Source organism: Vicugna pacos, chromosome X (genome assembly GCF_048564905.1).
Source record: "Vicugna pacos chromosome X, VicPac4, whole genome shotgun sequence".
NCBI lineage: Eukaryota > Metazoa > Chordata > Mammalia > Artiodactyla > Camelidae > Vicugna > Vicugna pacos.
In genome coordinates this window covers 42,195,372-42,222,216 of record NC_133023.1, presented here as the reverse complement: position 1 = coordinate 42,222,216, position 26,845 = coordinate 42,195,372, and the positions used below count along the sequence as shown (strand labels likewise).

The 26,845-nt window shown below is 46.4% G+C and overlaps 1 long non-coding RNA gene across 2 annotated transcripts; it reads right to left on the bottom strand.

Moving 5' to 3' along the window:
• Positions 1 to 851: 851 nt before the first annotated feature.
• Positions 852 to 26,845, bottom strand: LOC140691960 (uncharacterized). Of its 2 annotated transcripts, none has more exons than XR_012067569.1 (3): positions 26,612 to 26,845; positions 8,317 to 8,422; positions 852 to 1,367 (listed from the first exon to the last, which is right to left on the bottom strand). It is a non-coding gene; the product is annotated as an uncharacterized lncRNA (long non-coding RNA). The 2 variants fall into 2 exon arrangements; XR_012067570.1 differs by lacking the exon at positions 26,612 to 26,845 and adding an exon at positions 9,254 to 9,343.

Genomic DNA, 26,845 nt, shown 5'->3' with positions numbered 1-26,845 from the left:
ACACACAGCGATGTCACCGGCTCGTTGCATGTCACCCCAGCCGGTACGGAGGTTACAGTTGGTGACGGCTAACGCTGTGGGCTCTGACAAATCGGTCTGCACTTATGTGGTCAACTGATCTACAACAAAGGAGCCGAGAATATACAGTAGGGAAAAGACAGTCTCTTCAAACAATGGTGCAGAGATAACTCTGAAAACAGTATGGGGTTTCCTCAAAAACTTAAAACTAGAACTATCACATGAAGCAGCAGTTCCAGTCCTGGGCTTTTGTCTGAAGGAAAGCAGCACACAAATCAGGAAAGATGCATGCCCCCCAATGTTCACTGCAGCGTTATTTACCATAACCAAGGTACAGAAGCAACCTAGGTCCCCGTCGACAGATGAATGCATAAAGGAGTGGTGTAGACATACAACGGAACACTACTCAGCCTTAGAGGAGAATGAAATCTCGCCGTTTGCGACAAGATTGAGGGATCAAGAGGGCGTTACGCTAATTGGAAAAAATCAAAGACAAATGCAGTATGATTTCACTTATACGCGGAACCTAGAAAGAAAAGAAGCGGACACAGAAACAGACCCAGAGATACAGCAAGCAGCCTGGTCGTCGGCAGAGGGGAAGAGGGTGGGAGGAGGAGAGAAATAAATAGGGGAAAGGGATTAAGAGGTACAAACTTCCAGTTGTACGACAAACAAGCCCCGGGGGTGTAACGTACACACACGGAAAATAGTCAATAATACTGCAAGAAGTCTGCATGGTGACAAGATGGTAACCGAACTTATCGTGGTATTCATTTCCTAACGTATAAACATATCACATCACTTTGTTGTGCAACTGAAACGAATATACTATCGTAGGTCAATTTTAATTAAAAAAAAAAAAAAGAAAGCGTGTAGGCTCTGAGTCCAGGATGCCTAGGTCGTGTGTCACTCCTCCACTCATGGCCCGTGTGACCTTGAGCAAGTCTCCTTACATCTCTGTTCTCTGCTTTCCCACGTCATCAGGTGGGATTGAAATCTTGCTAAGTGATGGGCCGGCAGGAGGGGATTAAAGAAGGTGATATGTACAAATGACAGAATATTGCCTGATACCTACTATGATCAGGACCAATGAAAGGGAAATGCCACGTTACCCCTGCTAAACACACCCCAAATGACCATCTGAATTCAGGCCTTGGAGGTTCTGGAAGAAAAGCCCTACTTGCCTTACCTCCTCCCCTCGAGCTGGGAGGAAAGCCTGGCCGGTCACTTGAGCTCCCAAGCTCTCTGATGAGATCACAAGTTCAGAGTCCAATACAGGTACCTGTCTTCAGCCACTTCAGTCAGGGAAAGTCTCCTAGGTTTCAGCAGTAATACAGCTCTGGGGATACCTAGAAGCACAGTGACAGAGAGTAGAACTTATTTTCAGGTCAGAAGAACTGCGTGGGCACTTGCCAGGTACACATCCTTGGCCTCTGAGTGTGGGAAGCAAGTCGATTTCATTATTCCTGCCTCCTGACATGACGGGGCACATGTCTAACTCCCAAGACGACCCTTGAATAACTCAGTGACGAGCTCTCTGGTTCTCACACAGCAGGCAGGAAACGGCTACGCACACGCTCTGACTCAGGGTCGCCAGGCGCCGAGGACAGTCCCGTGGAGCCCCTAAGCCACGGCCCCCAGCAGCTCCTGCAGGACCACCTGCTGTGGACAGCGGGCCCTGCTTCCAAGACTCCGCGGGCCGGAGGACTCCCTCCGTCCTCTCCATCTGGATGATATGAAGGCTGGTCCTGCTGCAGGGCCACAAACTGACTGCTGAATTGTGTTCTCTGGAGCCCCCTGCCCTCCCGTTCCATATCTGCACAGTGAGAGCACCTCATGATTAACTCAGACCTGCTGCTCTGGGATTTACAGGTACCGATCTCAGAGCTGACAGAGAACAAAACAATCTGGATGAACAAACCTGAATTCTGAAGCTAGTTTCCTTCTATACGTATATTTACTTGCTGTGGATAATGATGCAACCCGTCAGAACTTCTTTCAAGGGGCAATACTCAATGTTTGGGAGCAGGAGAGCATTTACCTACACGTAGCTCATCAGGTCACAGTAGCCGACACAAAAAATACAATACAGTCGTGATTCCCAGAGTTCCAGGTCTGCATTCACTTCTCCACACTGAGTGTGGCCTCAGATCCTCAAAGCAGGGCCTCAGTCTAGCACGCATGCATTCCACCAGACCCGGTGCTCTTCCCGGGGGCAGCCAGCCAATAACATGGCACGGAAGCACATGGACACCAACAAGGCATTCACGCTACAGAGACACCGCATATCTCACCAATAACAAGGTAGGGAGAAGAGACAGACATCAGGGTGTGAGAGTAACCACATGCATCACGGGAGCCGTTACACAGGAGTTAAGGACAGCCACCCACCGTCTCCCCGGCCATGGAACGCCCAGGAACGATGCAGAGATTCCAGGCAGGAAAGACTAGGAGAGAAGTCCCGATGTCCCTCACCTCTGTTCTTGAAGGAACAGAAATTTAAGCAGAGGCTTTTCGGTGTCTGCTCACTGACAATACACGTTTTCCGTTGAGAAACAGCTGCTATAACAGCCGTGTGCTCTGCTAAGGGGGGCCAGGGGCTGTTGCACTGGTACGAGAAGCTTCTTCACAGTGTGGAGACAAAGGAAACCACCCGCCTGGATCAACAGAAATTGAAGCCGAGAGATGTGTTCTAGCCACTCATTTCCAATATTTTGTTTCCAACAAACATATTGGTGGCATCACGGCAGATACGCTACTCTGTGCGAGCACCTCGCCCCATCGTCACTCACAGGATTTATCGGGTTCTGAGCGCCTGCGGGGCACCAGGCTCCAGGACCTGGGCTTTGGCAGACTTTGTGCACACAGGAATGTTCCCTGCAGGAAAACGGTCCTCAGAGAGCTCGCAGTCCAGTGGGCAGGGAGCCCTCCTGAAGACAGTGGTGACACAAGCGTCAGGAGAGTTGTGGCGGGCGTGAGCCAGGGGATGCTGGGACACAGAGCAGAGCCCGGAGCGCAGCTGGTCAGGAACAGCTTCGCCTGGGGCTGGAATACTATCTAGTATTATTGTCCCCATTAGCAGATGAGATAACTGAGGATCAGAGAGGGTAAGCAAGTCACTCAAGGTGACACAGCTAGGTGGTGGTGGTGACCATTTTTTGCATACGTCTGCTAAAACACAAAGTTCTCTGCACTATTCATTACACCAATCTCTCCCTCTTCTTCTTTTTTTTTTTACATTTTTTTATTGATTCATAATCATTTTACAGTGTTGTGTCAAATTCCAGTGTTCAGCATGTTCAGCACAATTTTTCAGTCATTCATGGACATATACACACTCATTGTCACATTTTTTTCTCTGTGATTTATCATAACATTTTGTGTATATTTCCCTGTGCTATACAGTGTAATCTTGTTTATCTATTCTACAATTTTGAAATCCCAGTCTATCCCTTCCCACCCTCTACCCACCCCCCGGAACCACAAGTCTGTATTCTCTGTCCATGAGTCTATTTCTGTCCTGTATTTATGCTTTGTTTTTGTTTTTTAGATTCCACATATGAACAATCTCTCCCTCTTAATGTTGTCACACTTTAAAAAGAATTGTTTCATCTATTGTCCGGGGGGGGGGGGAAGTATTTAAGTTTGCATATTTGGTTTCCGAGGGGATACTGTGGATTGAACCCAGGACCTTGAATATGCTAAGCAGGCGCTCTAGCTCTTGAGCTACTCCCTCCCTCCTTGTTGTCACCCCTTTTTATCTGCATTCATCACCTCATACATGACCTTGGCTTGCCTTCCTCCTTAAATTCATAAATAATCTGCTGACCAAAGTATAGATTACCTTTTAGCACATCAGACCTCTCCGCTGTATAAACAGAGCTCTTCCTTGCCATGCACATGGGCCCTGCCCAAACTGAACATTTACCTTGAGTTAGTATTGCACCCACGTGCTGGGTACACGAAATGGATCTCTGCAGTCTCCAGTTTTACTTATGTGTTTCACGCAATCTCAAGTACAGTTTTAAGTGCAGCCAATATCCAACTAAAAACAGTAGAACCGTTGCTTCCCTAAAACAACCATTCATAAAACATGTCACTGAGTGACAAGGCCTTCTAGGTAGGAGACACGGCCCCTTTGGTAGGGAGTTGTTGACGCCGTGCTCCTTAAATTGTGGAAACCCTTTCTTTTAATCCTCTTTCTCTATTGCTGGTGCCCTAAGAGACTCAGGCAAGCAAAGCCCTTCCTTCTCTATTTTTGAAAAAAAAAAAGATTAGCAACACATCCACCCCCAAAACACATATCTAATACATCCAATAGGGGTATGTCCATGTAAGCAAGTCTTATTGGAAATGCAAATGGAAACCCCTAACTAACTAATCATGAACCCAAATGTCTGATCACAGCCGATGTCTGCTTTCTAGGGCCGGCTGTACTCCTGCAAACTGGACAAGCAAACATGCCTTCCTTTTCTAATTATTCTTCACTGCTGCTGTCCGGCTACGTGATACAAGTTGTCAAAATAACTGCACACCAGAGCAGGAACCGCGGAGCCTCTTACAAGCAAGTCTATTCCTACGACACAGCAAGACCTCTCCCTCACACGTTCTCTAGAAAGAATTTCTCGTGCAATTTCAATACAGGAAACAGTTTTCCTTGAAAACACTTCAATTACGTCGTCTAAAGTCCTGAGGTGGGAGATGAGGTGGGGAGGGAGGGGGTGCCAAGGAAACAGGCTATTTTTGAACCCGCTGAACACTGATTCTAGTCCAGTTATCTTGGGGGTCGACCAAGGTCCACAGGAAGTTTCAATATCATCACTCTCGGCTTAAAAATGGGAACCCCTAACCGAGAGATACACTGTACACAGACTGTCAGAGAACAATTCTGATGCTGAAGAGAATAACAGCGGCTCTCAGCTAGAGTGCAGCACGGATCCCCCCTGACCGGAGGATTTTGGTCCTGTGACACTAAGGCACACTTGCCCCGTCCTAGGGAGACCTCTCTCTCTCAGTGTGTGCATTGGTGTCTCTCTGTCCCTGGAACGTTCTTTCTCAGGTTCAGGTTCCTGACATCCCTCCGCCAGTTCACGGCCTCCCATCCTTAGCCTAGGCAGTAAAGTGTAGTTTCCGGGAATAGAAGGGCCAAGACCACTGAGAGGAGTGTCCTCCGGGGTCCTAGAGAGGTTCCCCACCCCCTCACCCCCACCCCGCCATCCCCTCCAGGCCTCAGGGTAGGAGGAGCCTGCGGGCCTGCACCCCTTGTCACAGGAATAGACACCTCCTGCAGAGGCAGGTTCTTCTCTGGCAGCCCCTGGGCTGCAGTGGACAGCAAGGAAGCCTGGAGGGGCCTGACGGGGAGTGGCTTACTCCCCAGGGGCAGGGGTAGCTGGGTTGCAGGTGTTGGGTTGGAATCCTCTCCAAGAAGCCTTCCCCTCAAGGCCTTGCACCAGGGCGCGGCTCCCAGAACCTCAGGACTGGAAGACAGGATCCCTTCTGGAGTCACAGGGAGTTTCCGGGTGGCCGAAGTGACCGTCAAAGAAGGTGCACATGGGCGCGGGGTACAGGGATGGAAAAGAGAGGCTCCTCCCTGCCTGCCTGGCCATTTGCGTGTTACTGCCTGCCCACGTGAGCAGCAGGTACTTTACTGGACTTTTTCCTGACAGTCATTTTGCACATCACACTCGGAAAGACAAAAGACAAAAAACAAACCAATAAAGAGGCTGACTATAGTTCCTGGTGCAATCCAGAGAGCACCCCAGATCTGAACAGCGGACGGTGGCAGCGGGGCGGTTTTGCCTTGTACTGCACCGGGAGCAGCAGACAAGGTACACCGGGGGCATCTGTAGGTGGGGACGCGTCAGGGGAAGTCTCACTCAGCTGAACAGGACACGTTTATCTTTGTGTCTGGCTAGTCTCAGGAGGACTGACTTTTCCTGTCACTTACCGTTCATGAGACAAAAAACAGGGAGCTGCAGGGTCTGTGTCCAACCTTTCAGGAAAAGGAGAAAGTCCTTGCCCCACAGCTGGTAAGCTCAGGAGTCACCCGCCTGACTGTTGGGAAGCCTTATCTAAATCATGAGGAGAAGGGTGGTCCTTTGCGGTCAGCCATTTCGGGAACACATCAACAGACGTTTCTTTACTGTGGCTTTTTCAGGGCTCGGGTGAAGTTCAACCTCGTTAGCGTTGTAAAAATGAGCCAGGCATCATTCACGCCTGTCCAAGCAGGGGAGTCTATGAGCAGAGATTCCCTTTTGGACCTAGATGACTATGCGGAGCTGGCTGGAGCTCTCTAAAGTCACACTGAAGACCATAAAACACCCTCACTCCTGGGCTCTCTGAATGCCTGGAGCTGACTGGCATCCTTAACCCCCACTCCCCACTTCAGGACCCTCTGCGTACCTGCACTTGCATAAGATAAAAACATCTTCCTTGATGCGTGTTTGCCCTGACAAAACTAACGGCTGCCAGGAAATGGCTCATCTCCCAGTACCCTAGCTGGACAGGCCTCACTGCAGAGGCCTAAATCCCGTTATTCAGATTTGCCCATGGCAAGTCTCACCTCACTGACAACCAGTCGGGTACCTGTGCACGAACTGATCGTACAGCCCTCTACCCCTTGTGTTCACAGCCCCTTGCCCCCAATAAAAGATCCTGCACGTTCACCCTGGGCGCTCCCCAAGGCACCTCTCATCTGTGTGGCGCACTGTTGTTACAGCAGTGAATCTATTAAACTTTCCTTGTCTTGGAAACTTTTCTTTGTCTTTGGTGAATTCTTTTGCCACCTGCCACACTGGCCCGCCTTTCCCCCCCAACCTGTTGACACTTGAGCAGCCCTTTCTAGGTATAAAAAGGCAGTATTTTCATGATCTAAATGAAGGAGGCAAAAATGAGTCATTCACCCAGAATAGGATCATCATTCGCATCTTACACTTGAGGAAACTGAGCTGCAGAGAGGTTAAGTAACCTGCCCAGAGTCACAGATGGAGTGAGCGGTGGGGCCTTGATTCAAATCTAGGAATCTGTGCCCTCATCCCCTCCCTGCTAGGCAGCTACACTGATGGTTTCCAGAAACACATATCCACCCCAATCCCCTCCTGAAATACAGCCTTCCCCAGTCGCATGACAGGCCCGCAGGGAGACTGCACTCATCAAGTGCTGGACAACCTCTGGGACACCAGAGATGACTTCACAAGGAAGAGAAGTGTTAGAAAACCTTGCTCCCCAGGGCCCGATGCCTACACCCTGCAGGGAGTGAGGGGCTACAGGAGCGAGCCTGGGGGGTCTGAAGGGGGCTGTTTCTCTGGTAGCCACGCTGATGGATTGCCATACCGCATGCGTGTGATAATAAGCACTTGCTATTTGAATTTACTTATGGTTCCTTTAGCGTTGGCGATACACGCAGCAAGGTGAAAAGACACAAAGCAGATACGTAAAAGCAGGCAGTCACGTGGAGAAGTGGAGAAGTCTGCTTTTGCCGAGGGAGTGCCTGACAGTTAAACGGCACTCTGCTGTGGGAAAGGAGAACATTCTCCTAGACTAAAGAAATGAAACAGAAAGTAGTCATTTTCCTTAACGATCGGTATCATTCCCCCATCACTGAGGAGGTGTTTTGGGCACAGAGAGGATAGGTCAGGTCCTCTAGGTCATTCAGGTAATATGCGGTTCAGTCCCACAGAAAGAAATTCTCACCATGTCCAAAGTAACTCATTCCCCCCAACTGCTCCCTCCCCTCATCTGCACCTCCTCTACTGTTGTTGCCTAAGTCAGTGAAAGGCAGCCTTCTCCCCAGCTGCTTAGGCTAGAGATCCTTAAAGCCATCCTTGATCACTGCCTCTGTCTCACCAGCTGCTCAATCACGGAGCCCCTCCTTTCTGCCTCCTAGGTCTTCCTATGGAAGATCTTGACACTTCTCTCTGTCACAACAGTGAATGCCCTGGTCCAGCTGACCCTCCTCTCCCTCCTAGGGGAGCACCAGCAACCCGGATCCTTTGTCGCCCATTCTCTAGCCCACAGCGTGAGGAACCTGTCTTAAGCCCCAACCTGGGGAGGCCACCCCTGCTCAAAACTCGGTGGGGGCTGCCTGCTGCTCTTAGGAAGACTTGCAGCCTCCCAGACTGGGCACAGCAAGCCTTGCCTGTCCCCAAAGGCCTGATCTTCACCAGACTCCCTCCTTCTGCTCCAACTCCTACTTGATACTCCCGCCACCCAGAATCTCTGTGCTCATCATGTGGCCGGGGTGTTCACACTCGCCCTCCCTCCCCCAGCCACCCCACGCCCAGCTGCAGATTTCACAACCTCGCACGTGGTCTTCCCTCCATCTGGCATGCCCTTCCTTCCTCCTCATCTGCGTGGTTCCTTCTTGGGTTCCACTGTCCGGTTAGGTAGAGAATGTCCGTTTTACCTGGGGAGGCCGTGGAGGAAAAGTCACAGTTAACAGATTTATACTCTTACCGAACGGAACGTGATGGAGATTTCATCATTCGTTTCCCAGATGGACACGCGTTCTACTCCGGTTCACAATGAGCTGGTTTGAAATGCAATCTGATGGCCGAGTGTTTCTGGGAAAGGCTTCCTTGCTAAGAACAGGCAGATACAGACAGCAAAGCTCTCCTCTCATTTTATGTGGGCCCACTGTTGCATCTGAATATGGAGTTTGGAACTGGGCTGCAGTTTTTAAAAAAAAAAACTGCATAAAGGGATCCAGGGAGACCACCTGCTTCACAGTGAGGAGAGAATCAGCCCAAATCTGGGGAAAAGTCTGTAACTTTATGGTGTCTGTGACCCTGTAAATGGAACAGGCCTTCAACTGCCCTACCCATGGGACTGTCATTATTCTCCACTATAGCTGATAGTCTGAGTACTCTGTTAGGACAATATATTAAATGCTTGTCCCTTTGCAAGGGTTTTTTGTTTTTCTGTTTTTGGACAGGGAGAGGTAATTAGGTTTATTTATTTTTAGAGGAGGCACTGGGGATTGAACTCAGGACCTCGTGCAACGCTAAGCACATGCTCTACCATTTGAGCTGTATCCTCCTCCCCTGCAAGGGGTGTGATGTCCTGGTCCCTGTGGTCATCAAAGAGACAAGGCTCAGCTGCCTCTTCAGTATGGGGGACCCTCTAAGTGCCTTCGGGCTACTCCTTAGATGTCCCCGCCAGGGGCCGTCAACCCCTGGAGGAAACGGCCAGCTCCTATCAGATCGAGTGGAGAGAGTGCACCCACAGCTGGCTGTACCTGCTACAGACTCAACAGTGATGATTCACTTCATTCACTACGACTCCTCTGAGCAGAGCACATCCAACTATGAAATGAAGTCTGTGCCTTTGGGCTGTAAAGACAAGAAAAAGGATGGGAGCGGCACCAGCTCCACCAGCACTACCCCACCGCCTACCCCAGGCAGAGGGCGGAGTGGACTCCCAGGGCCCCTGGCATGCTTCCCTCCCTCCGCACTACTGTGTCCCTAACACGGGTCACAGGGTCAACGGCTCTGCCTGGAGCCTAGGTATTGAGCTCATGTCAGCTGGGCATATATGGTTTCATTTCCCCAAATCCCAGGCAGGTTAAGTGTCAGCGCCCAGTTTCTATGGACAAGGGAAGAAGCTGAAAGAGGTTAGGTCGCTGGTGCAGTAAAGAGTGGATCTGGGAGTCATGCCTCGGTTCTGCCTGACTCCACAGCCAGGCTTCTTTGCTGTCACAACACACTTGGCTTGTGTTTCAGTTGCCGAGATGCAGACACTGTTCCAGGACGGGAGGGTCATCGCTGTCCCAATACCACGTCCACCTGTGAAATGCAGGCACCCAGCAGGGTAAAGCCACCCTGAAAGGTTCTAAGACCATCTGTATCTGCCTTCAGAGGAGCTGCCCTGAAGCCAAAAACCAGAGACCACCGGCAGGAAAGCCTTGCCTCAGAGCCAACAGCCAGGCAGGACTGGAACTTCCCCTGCAGGAGGCACTTTGCCATACGGGATAGGCTTTTGCAATCAGCCCCGACCCCTAGGTATGTCGCCCCCAGTCTCGGTCTGTTCCCCAGATATTAGGGATCCAGAGGCGAGCAGGAGCAGAGGAAGTGCTTTGGGGCTGCAATGAGAACTCTGGACATGACCCAGCTGCCGGGTGGTCTGCAGCCCCACAGACTGGGAACAGAAGTCTGCCTCTACCCGTCTTCGTGTCTGTGTCCTGCAGCTTGTGTGCCTGTAAGATGCGGACGAACGTCCTACCTCAAGAACCTCCCCACCCCTGAGAAGGGTGTCCTGACCAAACCTCCACACTTCCTCCCCCGCGAGTGAACTTTTTCACACTTTGGGAGGAGTCACCTGCGCTCTGCTGTGCTCCTAGGGTCTATGACTTAAATCCTGCCATAGCTCTCCTCACACAGCAGGTGGCGTCCCGCTGCTTGCGGGTTCCAGCCCACATCATCCCTGCATCCCCAGGCTGGCCACAGTACCTGAGGTGTAGTGTCCGGGTGGAGCTTAAAACATGGTTCTTCAATGATCTAAGGACCTTGACCCTAGGTATTTGGTCAATAAACGGTTGCTCGTCTTGGACCAGTTATCTCTGTGTTAAAAATGACAGAGGACAGCGGCATAAATAAGACATCTGGGGAGTAAGATTCTCTACCCTCAGAGGGGTGGAGGGCTGCATCTTTCATACCGTCCCTAATTCCGGAAACTCCTAATAAAAGAGGCGGCAACGTTCATCACACACATGTGGGTCAGTCCGTTGCCCCATCAGCCGCAGTTCTGGCCTCACAGTGCACCTTGGGCCCAGATACCTGGAGCACCAGTCAGCACACCGAACATTTACCAAGTACCAAGTGGCCGGAGTCCAATCGATGGACTGTTGAATGAGCTCAGCCTGCTACTGAGGTGTGTGATGCCGTGCCCAGGGCACAGGTGTCCATGGAGACGGGGCCGTGAATGCACGTAGGGAGGGCATGTGGCGTCCAGGTGAGGCCGTCAGCCTCACTCGTAGCTGCCCCTCTGCTGCCCTCCGAGCTCCTCGCTTACCCTGCCTCAACGCCGCCTGCTCTTCCCCGTGTCCCTCCTCTGCCTCCCTCCGCAGCCTGGCACAGGCCTGTCCTTCAGCATCTGTGACCCCTGGTGGTCCTTTCCGGTCAGCCGACCAAGCAGATGCAGGATCTCATCCCCGCATTCCGTTTGCCTCTCACTCCCTGTCTTCAGCTGCCCGGCCTCCTGGTGGAGTCTGCACTGTCTGGCAGCCTCTGCCTGTGGCACTTTCCCCAACTGTCCCCTCTGTCTGCAACGTCCTGACCTCAGCTGTCTGCTTTGCTCACTCCTTTCCCCTTCACGTCTTTGTCAAAATGTCACCTCCCCCATGAAGCCTACCCTGGTGGCTCTGGTCAGCGGTCTAACCTGCAGCTCTCCCGCTAGCTCCTCACATTACCAGGCCCCGTCCCAGGGTTTGCATTGTTTTCTGGCCACAGCACCATCACCTTCTACGGCACTGTACAACTTCCTCAGTTGTTATGATGAGGCTTTACGCCTGCCGCCTACCCCTTCCCCTTCAGGGACCGTAAAGTCCGGGGCGGGGATTTCTGTTGCCATGGGTCCCACGTGGGGAGCAGTGCTTGGCACGCAGAAAGCCCTCGATGAATATTTGCTGCCTGCAGCAACAGGGGTGCCTCCCCCACTAGGCTGTGAGTCCCGTGCGGGTCGGGTCGTGTCTCCTCTCCCTTGGGACAGGGCCTCACACTGGGCCCGCGTCCATCTCCACCACGCCTCCTGCCCGGCAGCTCCGTGATCTGGGACTCAGGAGTCACCGGGCTTTATTTCAACTTTCAAACGCCTAACTTGAAAGGAAGTTAGACATTTTCAACGTTGAGGCTTTACTTTAGACCTGAATTTGATTCTCGACAGGCTAATGAAAAATAAATTATTGCTGTTTGTGAAACACTTACAAGTTCACAATTTTCGATTAATTTGGGTGTGCTAGTGTGAAATGCTTCGGTTTCAGCAGCTGCAGTACTTCCTTCTCCTCTTACTTTCACTTGTCAGGCTTTTCTTTATGTTTGCAAAGCAAGGGGAAGTTTTACATCCCTTTCCCCAACAGTCAGGTGACTTGCCCCAGGTGTGTTCCATGTCCTCCTGATGGGAGTGGCAGTGGACGAGTCCACAGTCAACTCAACTCAGATCAATCAACCTCTCCCTTTCCTTCTGGAAAACTGTCGGACTGAAACATCAGGAAGAGGTCGCAACACCTCATGTCGGAACTCTGGCAAATGACAGTCTCTCAATCGGCATAAAACGCCCCAGGGACTCAGAGGTTTCAACCTCTGGAACATAGAACCAAAGACAGAGCAGACCTCACTCTGGGACCCCAGTCTCCCGCCAGCTCTGCAGCATCATACTCTGAATACAGGCTCACAAATACCCCAGGGACTGCACACTATGAGTCACAAAACCCCAGAGACATCAATGACATGCTAAGCTCAGTTACAGACCCACAAAACAGCAGAGAGGGGACCTCACTGCATTGGACACACACCACCAAACAATCCAGTGAACTGAAACTCCTACGGGCTCGATCGATGAGGCCAGAGACACAAAATCAGCTCAGACATGACAGGTCTACATGCATTTTAGCAACTTCATAGCCTGCAATGCAGAAACCCAATAGCTCCCAGGCCTCACAGCCTGGACACAGAAGCCACACAATCACAGAGCTCACACTCCCGGGCACAGACACACACAAACAGCTCAGAGCACTGGTGCCGTGGAGGTGGAGAGCGCGCTCACAACGTTACGTGCAGCCAGCATCGAAGAGACCTCAGACTGTGGTACCCCAAATCCCACCAAGCCCAACGTTCACAGCCTGAGACACCATAAACTCCCAAAGCTCCAGCAGCCTCAATCCCTGGCACACAGACTTACAGCCAGGTCAGAGATGACACACTCGGTAGGCAGAGCCACCAAAGGGTCAGACACCTGCCATCCTGTGTCAAAGAAACTTTGTCATCTCACAACTGAGGGTGTGGCCGCCGAGAAGCTCACTTCCTCACATGCCCATCATTCCAGCTGCAGACCCGAAGCTCTTTGGAGTCCAGCCACCTGCCTAGAGCCGTCACCACACGAATGGCACTGGGTGCCAGCAAAGGGACATTCATTCCCCTGCCCCACTGAGGCAAGTGTGAGTCCGGAAAACACCTTCGCACGGCTCTGTGGCAGCATCCATCAAAATTTAAATTCCATCCTGCACCCACTCTCAGCTTCATGAAAAGAGGGACACGTGTCAGTCGTATTCTGCAATGTCCCTCCACATTTAGAATAGTGTGAGGCACCCAGTCGGGACTCGAGAGATGTCTGTTTAGCCAAAGGATTGTTTGGACCAGCAGTTCCACTGCTATAGTGTCTTAAAGAAATATTCACACCTGCAGAGAGCTGTGTGTACAGTGACAGCAGCAAATTTCTGGGGGTGGGGGGAGTGCTAAATGTCCAGTAATAGGCATTGACCAGTGGAAGGGTAAGTGAGAGATGAAGTGTTCATATTATACCACGGAGCACCACTAGCTGTGAAAGACAATGAGGGGAACCACTTTGACTGGCCAGAGAAGTTTCTAAATGAGAAGCGAGAAGTACTCCTACTCACCAGCGTCTGGGTGCGTGTGTCTACGTGATGTTTTTCCATGCAGAAAACACGGAATAGAGGGAAACACCTAAACTGACTCCAGTGGTCGCATCTGGTGATCAAACTGATGGAGGCAAGATCTGGAGTGCTTATTACTCCTTCTGGTGTGGCTGACTCTATTTCCCAAAATGGCCCAAAATATATCCCAAGGTACATCCCTTTCTTTAAAAAATTTTTTTATTCAACTGTCATGCATGTAGCACACTCACCCTTTGAATGGTTTTTTACCATATTCACCATGCTGTGCAACCAACCCCAATGCATAATCGCAGAACGTGAGCAGTCTCTCCGCAACGTCCCCTCCCACCGGCCCCTGGCACTCACTAACCTGCTTTCGTCTTTATGGAGATGCCTACTCTGGACATGTCATAAAAACAGAATCTTGCACTAGGCGGCCTTGTGTGTCTGCCTTCTTTCACTTTGCTTCATGTGTTCAAGATTGATCCATGTCGTAGCATGTATCAGTCCTCTGTTCTTTTTGATGGCTGAATAATATTCTATTATACGGATATACCACTGTATTTCAAACTGTATTCATTAGCTGGTTGGCGTTTGGGCTGCTTGCACTCTTTGATTGTTGATTCATGCTGCCAGGAACATCTGTACGCAAAAGTTTTTATGTGAATTTATGTTTTCACACAATTTGGGACATACTTAGGCATAGAATGGCTGAGTCGCATGGCAACTGTGTGTGTAACTTTGAGGAACTGTCAACCTGTTTTCCACAGCAGCTGCAACATTCTGCATTCCCACCAGCAATGTCTAAGAATTAAAAAAAATTTTATGGCATTTCTGGGAATTGAATCCAGAACCTCGTCCATGCTAAGTAAGCATGCACTCTACCACTGAGCTATACACCCTGCCACTGAGGATTTAAACTTTCCCACATCTTCCCAGACACTTGTTACTTACATTTTAAAAATCATATCCTTACTAGCGGGTACCATGTTGTAATTCATTGTTTTCCATCTTGGCTTCCCTATGACTAATATTTTCAAGCATCTTTTCATGTCCTTACTGAACATCTGTGTATGTTTTATAGAAACGTCTATTCAGCTGCTGAGTGCATTGTTAATTGGGTTCTTGGTCTTTTATTATTAGCTTCTAAGAGTCCTTTATACTTTCTGGGTCGTGGTTACTATCAGAAATATGAATTACAAATACTTTCCCACATTCTCTGAGTTGTGTTTTCACTTTAGGATGGTACCCTGGAAAGCACATTTCTTGCTGAAGTCTCTTTTACCTAAGTTTTCCTTTATTACCTGTGCTTTTAGTGTCACATCAAAATCCACTGCCTAAACCAAAGTCGTAAAGATTGACTCCTATACTCTCTTCCAGGAGCTTTATTGTGTTAGCACTTCCATTTGGATTCTGATCCACTTTGAGTAATTGTGTCTGGCAGTATGAGGCTGGAAGGCAAATTCAGTCTCTTGCATGTGGATATCCAGTTGTCTTGGTACCATTTGCTAAAAAGACTGTTTTATTTTTTTAAATTGAGTTATAGTCAGTTTACAATGTTGTGTCAATTTCCGGTATAGACTGCAAGTTTTCAGTTATACATGCACATACATATATTCATTGTCGCATTCTTTTTCGCCGTGACCTACCACAAGATCTGTATATATTTCCATGTGCTATACAGTGTAATCTTGTTTATCTATTCTACACGTGCCTGTCAGCATCTACAAATTTCAAACCCCCAGTCTATCCCTTCCCACGCCACTCCCACATGGCAACCACAAGTTTGTATTCTATCTGCATGAGTCTGTTTCTGGTTTGTATTTATGTTCTTTTTGTTGTTGTTGTTAAGATTCCAGATATGAGCGATCTCACATGGTATTTTTCTTTCTCTTTCTGGCTTACTAAAGAGTGTTCTTTGCCATTCAGTTCTTTTGGCACTGTTGTCAAAAAGTCACTCATCACAGATACATGGACTGAGTCCCTGACTCTCGATTCTATTCCACTGATCTACATGTCTACCTTCACGCCAGTACCACACTGTCTTGTTAACCAGAGCTTTGTTATACGTTTTGAGATTGGACTGTATGAGTCCTCCAACTTTGGTTTTCATTGGTAAGGTTGTTTAAGCTATTCTGGGTCCCTGGAATTTCTATATGAAGTTCAGGATCAGCCTCTCAACGTCTAACAAACGGCAGGTAGAATATCAATAGGGATTATGCAGAATGTCTGGATCACTTTGAGGAACACTGCCATCTTAACAGTTCATGAACACAGAATGTCTTCCCATTTACTTATGCTTTCTTTAATTTCTACTAACTGTGTTTTGTAATTTTCAGTGTACAACTCCTACACCTCTTTGGTTCAATTAACTCCTAAGTACATGTTCTTTTCATCATATTACAACTGGAATTGTTTTCTTCATCACTTATTTGGAGTGTTCACTGCTAGCGTACAGAAATACAATTCAGTTTCGTCTATCAATGGTGGTGACGATTTCACAGGTGTATACATATTCCCAAACTCATGGAGAAGTACATATGCAATATGTACGGCTTTTTACGTGTCAAGCATACCACAATTAAGTGGTTTAAAGGAACAGAAATGAAAGCAAAATAAAGGCATTCCCAGAAAAACAAAAAGTCAGGAATTATGTTCCTAGCAGAACTGGCTCACAAGGAGAACTCAAGAAGTTCCTCAGGCTGCAGTGAGTGCGTCCAGATGTTAATTCGCATCCCCATGAAAAACCAAAGAGCACAGGTGAAGGTAATTATAGAAGTGCAAATAACTTTATGAATACACATTTTTACTCTTTTCGTCCCGTATGTAAAAAGCAGTTGTACATCACCAATTGTCAGAGAAATGCAAATCAAAACTACAATGAGATACTACCTCACACCAGTCAGAATGGCCATTATTAAAATGTCCACAAGTGACAAATGCTGGAGAGGCTGTGGAGAAAAAGGAACCCTCCTTCACTGTTGGTGGGAATGTAGTTTAGTGCAGCCATCATGGAGAACAGTGTGGAGATTTCCTTTAAAAACTAAAATTAGACTTACCACATGATCCAGCAATCCCACTCCTGGGCATATATCCAGGAGAAAACATAATTTGAAAAGACACATGCATCCTGATATTCACGGCACCACGATTTACCATAGCCAAGACATGGAAATAACCTAAAACTCCATGGACAGATGACTGCATAAAGAAGTTGTGGTGTATTTCTACGATGGAATACTACTCAGCCATGAAGAAGAATAAAATAATGCCATTTGCAGCAACATGGATGGACCTGGAGAATGTCATACTAAGTGAAGACAGAAAGAGAAATAAGAATACCATGTAATATGGCTTATATGTGGAATCTAAAAGAAAAAAAGGACACAAATGAACTTACCTACAAAACAGAAACAGACTCACAAACATAGAGAACAAACTTATGGTCACCAGAGGGTAAAGGGTGTGGGAAGCGATAAATGGAGAATTTGAAATTTTCACTTGTTGGGGAGTGATGGCAGTGTTCGCTGTCTTGGCTGTGATGGTGGGTTCTCTGGTTTACACATCTATCAAACTTCATCACATTGTATATCTGAAGTACGTGTACTTTACTCTACAGGAACCATACCACAAGAACGGCGTTAAAAAGTGAAATAAAAAGTAAATAATAGAATAAGGAAAATAAAAAGCATTTGTATAAAACAACATCATATAATTGACTGTTGTCACAATACCATATATAATGTAATATATTTGCCAATAACGGCACAAAGGCGGTGGTTGGGAGCAAAACTATGAGGTAAGGAAACAAATCTGGATGGTGACTCAAATCCACAAGAACAAATGAAAAGAAGCTGAAATAGTGACAAAGAAGGTTAATATAACAGAAGTTAGAAATATACTCGATATTCTGTCTTATACCAGCTTTCTAAAGATGTAACATTACGTATAATGTAATAATGATAAGAATATTAATGGGATGTACCCGTTATAGATGTACTATACGTAACAATACGAGGAAAAGAGGGAAATGGGAAGAGACCAACATAGGAGTAACGTTTCTCTATCTCATTAGAATTCATATACATCTGAAGCTGACTGTGATCAATTAAAATGCTTATGGTAGCCCTGGAACAGCTAAGGCAATAACCTAAAAAACAGTAAAAAAATCAGTAAAGAAGTTAAAATGCTACATTAGAAACTATCCATCTAATGCAAAAGAAAGCAGTAAATGAACCAGAGAACAAAAACACACGAGACACACGGGGAAAAAAGTATAACAGCAGGCTTCAGCCTGCATCAACATGAAACGTGAACAGATAAAATAACCCAATCACAAGGCAGACGTTGACAGACTGGATGAAAGAAAAAAAAAAGATCCAACTGTCTGTTGTCTCCAGAGGACACAGTTTAGATTCAAAGATACATAAATTTACCATACAACCTAGGAATTCTATTCCTAGACAATTCTACCCAAGAGGGATGAAAGCAAGTCAAAATACCCATACTCAAACACTCCGCACTTTTATTCATATGAAGCAAACCTAGACACAACCCAAATACTCAACAACCGGTAAATGGATGAAAGAAAAACAGGGACACCCACACAGAGCAATACTACACGGTAAGAAAAAAGGAAGTACTGATGCACGCAGCAGCATGGATGCATGCCGAGCATGCCAAGCCAGAACAGCCGGTTTAGAAGCCTACCGCATTATATGATTTCATGTGAATGGAATTCTAGAAAAGACAGAACTTCAGGCACAGAAATCTATCAGTGGTTTCCAGGCTATGGGAGTGGAGGAAGGAGTCTGATGGCACATGGCACAAGGGAATATTTTTCTGTATTTTTATTGTGGAGGTGGTTACACAACTGTATATGCTTGTCAAAACTCTACAAACTGTGTCCTTTAAAAGGTTCACTTTTATTGTATGAAATTTTATCTCAATACCTCTGACTTTTTTTTAAAAAGGAAAAGGAACTTTTAGGTAAAATATTTAAATACTGGTTACCGTATCCACCTACAGCGTGATCTCATAAATACGTCTTATTTCGGAATTCTTTGCAGACTGGGCCGTCTGCTGGTATTTCCCATGTCAATGGACAACTCCATCGTACTCCTATGAGTAAACACAGAAACTTAGTCATAACCATTTTTGCAACTCCCTCTCCTTCACCTCAAGTCCAAATCCTTGCTGAGTTCTGCCCATTTTACTTCCCAAATACTTGATGTTTCCACTTTTTCCTGTGCCCACCCCATCAGCTCTAGTCCAAAGCCTCCCTGCTTCTGATTGTGAAACCTCCCTTCTAAGTGGCCTCTCACATCCGCTCAGTGTGCCGGTCTCTGTCTCCCTCTCCCCTCCCTCTCTTCCTGTTGCAGAGCTGTCCCTGACTTTACACGAAGACTACACTCCTACACAAGGACGTCGAGGCGTGGTCTAGCCCCTGCCCACCTCTTTAGCCATATGGAAAGCAGAGCTTCCTCTTGTCTCTCTTATTGGGCTTCTTTCACACCCTCCAATTTTCCAAACTTCACTTAGACTGTCCCCTCTTCCTGAAGCCTCTTGATTAGTTAACTCCTGGGCATCATTCACATTTCAACTCAAGTCATGTCTCTTCAGGGAAGACTTCCCTAAAGATCTGGCTAAGGTCATTTCCTCCGAAGCCCTGGGGTGGGCCTCTCTGCTCTCACCAATCACAGCAGCAGTTTTCACGTTTATTTGTGTGACTGTTAGATTCACTATTGTCTCACGATTTCACATAAACTCCATGAAGGCAGTGATGTGTCTTTTTCTTTTTTTCGTATCCCCCAGACACCCAGCATAGTGCCCTGACCACAGGTGGAGCTTGGTGAACCATTAAACAGAGAGATCATATTCATTTCACTCACACACACACACACACACACACACACACACACACACACCGCTACCACCAGGCACATCCAGATCAGTATGTAGTGTCTGGGCAGCCTTCCTGAGCTGGTTCAGGAGGCTGAGGAAGCACTGGTGGTTTTGCTACAGGGCACCTTTGAGCTTCCCTGAGGTGCCACAGCAGTACCTTCAGCAGGCCTAAGAAGCTCTCTGTGTCTGTCGGTGGTAAAGGCTGACTCCTTCCTGGCTTCACATGCTCAGCACCCCCTAGTTAGGGCTGATGGCGGGTCCTCAGAACGCTCATCACCAAGTGCAGTGAGGCCCTGCCAGCGCTCAGAGCAGGGAGCCCTCTCCCAACAATAATGGAGCACCCTATCCTCGTACTAGAAATGGGAACTGTAGCCGTTCACCCCTCTTAACGTGTTTTCTCCCCTTTGCATTCACTTCCACGTTTCCTCCTTGAGTCACCCAATCCAGCTCTGCTCCTTCCCAACTGATGACTGCACCTGCATCTCACTCTCTGCGTATGGATTTACTGGGGGAGGGCTGGACCTACCTACCGCACTGTGTATCTTCTTCCTCTCTTCCCTTCTGAATCTGCAGGCTCCCAGACATCAAGAAAAGTGCTCCGGATGGCCCACAAATGGGGCGGTGCTGCAGGGGAGGGTGCGACCCTCATCCACAGCCTGGCTCAAAGCAGGACTTCCTTGTAAGTATTGCGTGTGGCCCCATCGAGCCACGGGAGCCAAAAAAGAGCGAAGGCCTAAGAAGTCCTAATACGGATACTTATGCGGATAGAACACCACTCTCTCTGTAGGGAAGTGCTAGTTGTGATTTGGGTTTGGCCTCTATCCTGTGTGGCCTCGTTTACACTTGCAGACTTATCTAACCTTCTATCAGGACCTCTCTGCTCCCCTCCCCGCCGCTCCCCACCTACTGTACAAAAGATCATTCTCCTGCTTTCAATGCGCTGTCTGGTTTTTCACCTGGCAAAGATATAAAAACATTTTTTTTATTAAATCCTGAAACGTCAAGATACCTAAGAGAATGGGTCTTCAGAAGGACTATTTTAAAATTAGAATAGAAAAATTGGCTATGGAATAATGAAGTACAGAAAATAAAAAGTGAATAATAAATGTTGTTTGGAAATTTCCTAGAACTTCACATTTAAGAGAAAAACACTTAATATGTGGTCTCTTGTCTTCCAGGTTTCTTTCTATGCATTTTTAAAAACGATGAGGTGGGTGGGGAGGTAATGCCTTCATAATGTTGTATCTACTGCTCCGTTTATCATTATACTATGGATACGCTACTTTCCATAAGGATGAGGATGTTGACTGACATCAGCAGGAGCAAAGATAAGGATAGACCTTCACACCTACGGGGAACTGTCCTCTGTGACGTGTGCATATGGAGATGACACCCCAGTCTTTCATGCACTGAACAGACGTCACCTTCAATCCATAAAGAGACCCAGTGTGATCTGATTCACGCTGCTGGACACAGTCACCTGCCTTTTGATCCAGGGGACACCGGACGCTGCAGTGTGTTCCAGAGTTTGGTGCCGGACACCATGTCTCTGTTTCTCTCTGGCCTGGGTACCAATCTGACTCAGCCCTTGCTGGCTGGGTGACTCTGGGTAAGTTCCTTCACCTGTAAACCTCTACGTGTCTCAGCCTTGTCATCTGTAAAAAGGGATGATAACATGAAAAACGCTTACCTCACAGTGTTGCTGTGAGTAACCGATGACCCTTATATTACACATGTGCATAAAGACATGGCTAAACACAGTCCAGGAGCCTGAGCTTTTCCTCTTGTGTCTCTTCACTTCTGTTTCTGCTTCTACCGTATCCTTCCCCAGCCCCACATTCTCACCTTCCCCACCCCCCACTCCACCCTCTCTCCCTTCTGCCCCTTTCCTCAGGCTCTCCACCTGAAAACACTATTGGCCATCTCCTCACGATTCAGCTCAGAAAATATGACTACCATCAGCCTTTTGTTAGGTCAATCACGGACATCAGCGGTAGAAACAATGAACACAATAAAACTGGCAGTGTGAAAACTACACGAGAAATAAAGTGTTACTAGGAAAGCTTGACTATTAACAATTCTCGTATCTTCATCACATTCAGATCTTCAGAATTTAATGAAGGAGAATTACACTTGACAAAACTAATAGCAGAAAGAAAAAAAGCCATATGATGAGGTTCTTAGGCATTTAAATTTCACCTGAAATGTTTTTAAACATTTATATACTCATCACCTCACACCAGTCAGAATAGCCATCATACAAAAGTTCACAGATGATAAATGCTAGAGAGGGTGTGGAGAAAAGGGAACCCTCCTACACTGTTGGTGGGAATGCAGTTTGGTGCAGCCACTGTGGAAAACAGTATGGAGATTCCTCAAAAGACTAGGAATAGACTTACCATAGGACCCAGTAATCCTACTCCTGGGCATACATCCAGAGGGAACCCTAATTCAAAAAGACTCCCGCACCCCAATGTTCACAGCAGCACTATTTACAACAGACGAGACATGGAAACAGCCTAAATGTCCATCGACAGATGACTGGATAAAGAAGTGGTGGTATATTTATACTGTGGAATACTATTCAGCCATTAAAAGACAACATAATGCCATTTGCAGCAACATGGATGTCCCTGGAGAAGTGAAGTAAGGCAGAAAGACAAAGAAAAATACCATATGATATCAATTATAGGTGGAATCTAAAAAAAAAGAAAGAGCAATGAACTTAAATATAAAACAGAAACCGATTCACAGACATAGAATACAAACTTGTGGTTGCCAGCGGGGAGGTGGGTGGGAAGGGACAGACTGGGAGTTTGAGATTGGTAGATACTGACAGGCAAATATAGAATAGATAAACAAGTTTAGACTGTATAACACAGGGAAATAGATAGAAGATCTTGGGGTACCTCACGGGGAACAAGAATATGAAAATGAAGACATGTATATTCATGTATGACTGAAAAATAGTGCTGTATGCCAGAAACTGACACAGCCTTGTAAAGCCACTATCACTCAATAAAAAATTATATACTCATGTTCTATAATCATCCAGTGACAACTTGATTTCCCATCATTATACAAATCCTATGAAGAGGTCATTAGAGGTCTAATTTCCTAGAGAAATCTGCACCAAGTCAGACAGAGCTGAAAGAGCTGAAACAAGTGTACAAACAGTAGCTGGACTCTCTCAGTAATATACTGAACACAGCAATATACTGAACATATACTGAAAATAGAAAGCAAATTCGAATGCATAAATGAACTGAATGACCATGAACTAACTGGATGTTCTCACAAGCACAGAACCCTCCACGTAACAAGGCAGGCTATACTACGTTCTTTTCAATGCCATGTGGAGGTTTCCCTAAAGTACACTATATGCTGGGTCATAACACAAATCTTATCAAATGCAAAATAGTTGAAATCATATAAAGAATGTTGTCTGACCAAAAGAGAAAAACTACCAATAAGTAAGAAAAAATGAAGAGGAAGATCTCCAAACACAAGAAAAATTAAACCGCACACTTCTAAATAGTCCATGGACCAAAGGGCAAGTATCAAGGGACGTTAGAAACGATCTTGAACAAAATGAAAATGAGAAAACAACCTACCAAAATGTGCAGGATGCAGCTGCAGCAGTGCCAGCATTAAATGTACAGCAGCAAATGCTTGTAGTAGAAAGACTACAGAACCCAAATCAGTAATGAAAGCTTCTAGTTAAGAAACTAGAAAAAAAATCAAAATCAATTGAAAGCAAGGAGAATAAGAGAAATAGAGGTTGGAACAGAAATGAGAAAAAGAATAGAGATAATGAAACCCAAAGCTGATTGTTTGAAAAGGTCAATAGCATTACATCAACTTCTACACAGACAGACCAAAAGAAAAAAAAAAAAGACAAGTAAAGACACAGCTTACCAACATCAGGCATGAAACAGGCTACAGACAGACCGCACAGAAATGACAAGAATCCTATGAATGACTCTATATACCTACATTTGGCAATTTAGGTGAAATGGAACAAATTATCAAAGCTCATTCAAAACTAAACAGATCATCTGAATAGACGTGAATCTATTTAAAAATCAAATTTGTAGTTGAAAAACTTACAGGAAAGAAACCTCCAGGCCCAGATGGTATCCCTGGAAAATCCTACCAAACGTGTAAGAAGAAATACCAGCAACCCTACACGGTCTCTTCAAGGAAGTAGAAGAGAAGGCCACTTGTTGAATCAGTTTATCAGATTAGCATTACCTTGATACCAGAATCAAACAGAGACAGTAATAGCAAATCAAATTCAATATATTAAAAGAATAATACATCATGATCTACTGGGGTTTATCCCAGAAATGCAAAGCTGGTGCAGCATTCAAAAATCCATCAATCAATCCACCATATCAGCATACCAAAGAAAAAGAACTCCATGATCGTATCAACTGATGCAGAGAAAGCACCTGACAAAATTCAACAGCCATTCATGAAGAAAACACTCAGCCAACCAGGAGTAGAAGGGAGCTTTTAAAACCTGATACACAGCACCTACAATACCTGCACTTTCTGTCCTACTTCATGGAGAAAGACTAAATGTTTTCTCCCTAAGATCAGGAACAAGGCCAGGAGGATAGCCACTCTTATCTCGGCTAGAATTCAACATTGTACTAGAAGTCTTAGCCACTCTAGTAAGGAAAGAAAGGAAAGGAAGTGGTTTAGACTGGGAAGGAGGACATCAAACTGCTGCAATTCACAGATGACAAGATTCCCTACATAGAAAATCCCATGAAATCTATTAACAAAAACTCCTATAACTAATAAGCAACTTTAACAATGTTGCAGGATACAAGCTCAACGCAAAAAAAAAAAAAAAATCAGGTGTATTTCTCTGTACCAGCAATAAACAATTACAAAACAAAACTTCTTTAAAAGACTCCCACATACCATTTATAACAGCTTCTTCCCCTCTCCCGAAACCTAGAGAAACAGAAGCAAGACCTCTATGTTCAAAATTACAAAATGCTGAAGAAATATAAGACTTGTCAAAATGGAGACACATACTGTGTTCATGGGTTGATAAATTCAATATAATTAGGATGTCACTACACCCCAAATAGATCTATCAATTTCATACAATTCCAGTAAAAATCCCAGCAGGATTTTTTTCTACATACAGACTAACCTATTATAAAATTGCTGTGGAAAGGCAAAGGAAGTACAATAGCCAAGTAATTCTGAAAAACAAAACTGGAGGAGTAACAGCAACTTTTAAGATTTACTATGCAGCTTCAACCAAGATATATAAACAATCTAAGTGTCCCCAGAGGGATGAATGGATAAAGAAAATGTGGTGACATATACAATGGAATATTATTCAGCCATAAGACAGAAATTCTGCCTTTTGCAACATGAATGGACCTTGAGGGCTTTATGCTAAGTGAAATAAGCCAGAGAGAGAAAGACAAATATTCTATGTTCTCCCCTATAAGTGAAATCTAAAAAAGTCAAACTCACAGAAATAGTTTAGAAGGGTGGTTGCCAGGGGCTGGGGGAAATGCTGGTCAAAGGGTACAAACTTCCAGCTACAAAATGCTTAACATATGAGGATCCAATGTACAGCATGGTGACGGTAATTACTAGTACTGTATTATCTATTGAAAGGTAAGAGGGTAGATCTGAAATGCTATCAAAATAAAAAAAAATTTTCAGGTAATGATGTGAGGGGATAATGTTAACAAACTTTAATGTGGTAACCATTTTGCAACATATACGTATATCAAATCATCACAGTTGTATAACTTAAACTTACATGTAACATGTCAATAATAGCTCAATAAAGCTAGAGATATAAAAGAGTCCTCAGTTTTTCCACTGGGAGTGCCTTCAAGCTGGATCTGTGTCCCTCTGACACCTTCCCATCATCCCTCGAACTTTCCCTTATTACTACATGACAAGTTGAGGCAGGCTCATCTATCCTTACCCTCCTCCAGCTTGGGAACCCATCATTTTGTGGAGAATGGTATTTAGAAGCTAGGGGGAGGTATACTTATTGCCACTGGGATGTTGCCGTTTCTAGAAATTTAGGGATTAATGTGTGTACACATACAGGCGTACATCTGTATCTATCAATCGACCCACATATGCACACATCTTGATTGAAACCCAAGAGTTCTCACGGAGAACTTTAATTTCAGTACTGTAATAGCTCGGGATTTGTTCTTGTTTACTTCCTTTCCATATTTGAAATTCCCTTTTCCAAAAGGGACAGGCATCGCCCCCACCACCCTTATACATTTACTGAGCTGATGAATCCCGAAGCATATTAGCCATCCCTCCTCCACATAGAGGCCCTCCTCACACGCTGGGCTGAACCATCCCCCGCCCTTGACTTCCACGCTCCGCTCCAGCTTGAGTCCCTGGGCCAGTCAACCTTTTCCCCACCCAACCTCCAGGGACATCCTCCTTCCGCCTTGGGCTCTGACTCCCCAAGCTGGGAGGCCTCTACATGCATACACTTGACTTGCCTTGCAGCACCTAGTCGCTTTAGGACTGAACTGCTCAAGCACAAACCAAAAGGGAAAAGGTGAATATATCTTAATATAATCAGTTTATGAAGGTGAAGTGGGCCAAATCCAAACAATATGATGAAGCCAGAGTGTTCTTGCTCACAGTCCTACAGATCCCCAAACAGCTCAGATACTTTACACCTTAACACAAACATCCCCCTGCACCCCTCCCAAAAGAAGCTGAGAGACATCACAACTTGGGATCCAGAATCACAAACAGCTCAGAGACCTCATACTCTGGACTGCAGATACCTAGAGATCTCACACCCAGGGACTCAAATTTCCAAAAGCTCAGAAGATGCACACCCGGGCATACAGGCACACAATGCCTAAGAGGCTTTGTACCATGGCTCACAAAATCCACTCAGATAAAATATCCCATTCACCCACAATCTCTGCAAAGGCTCAGACATCAGAGAGATCAAAGGCACCCAAACAGCATGTGTGATGTCATACCTAGCGGTACACATCCCCAAATGGCATGACACACTTTACTTCCCCGGAAGAGACACTAAGAAAGCTCAGAGACCTCGGCCTCGACATTAACCGCACTGCATCTGTCCGACTGACGGTGCGCTGCCACACGCGCCCAGGGAGACTCGTGACTGGGCCAGGGCTCAACACGGCTGAGAGAGCTCACAGGAAGACAGCGCCGTCACCCTGCACGGCAGCCACTGCGCCCAGCCTCGCCACTGACCCGGACAGCCATTCGGCCCCCACGGAAGGGTTAGTTGTGGAGTAGTCGAACTCCGAAAAATCTACA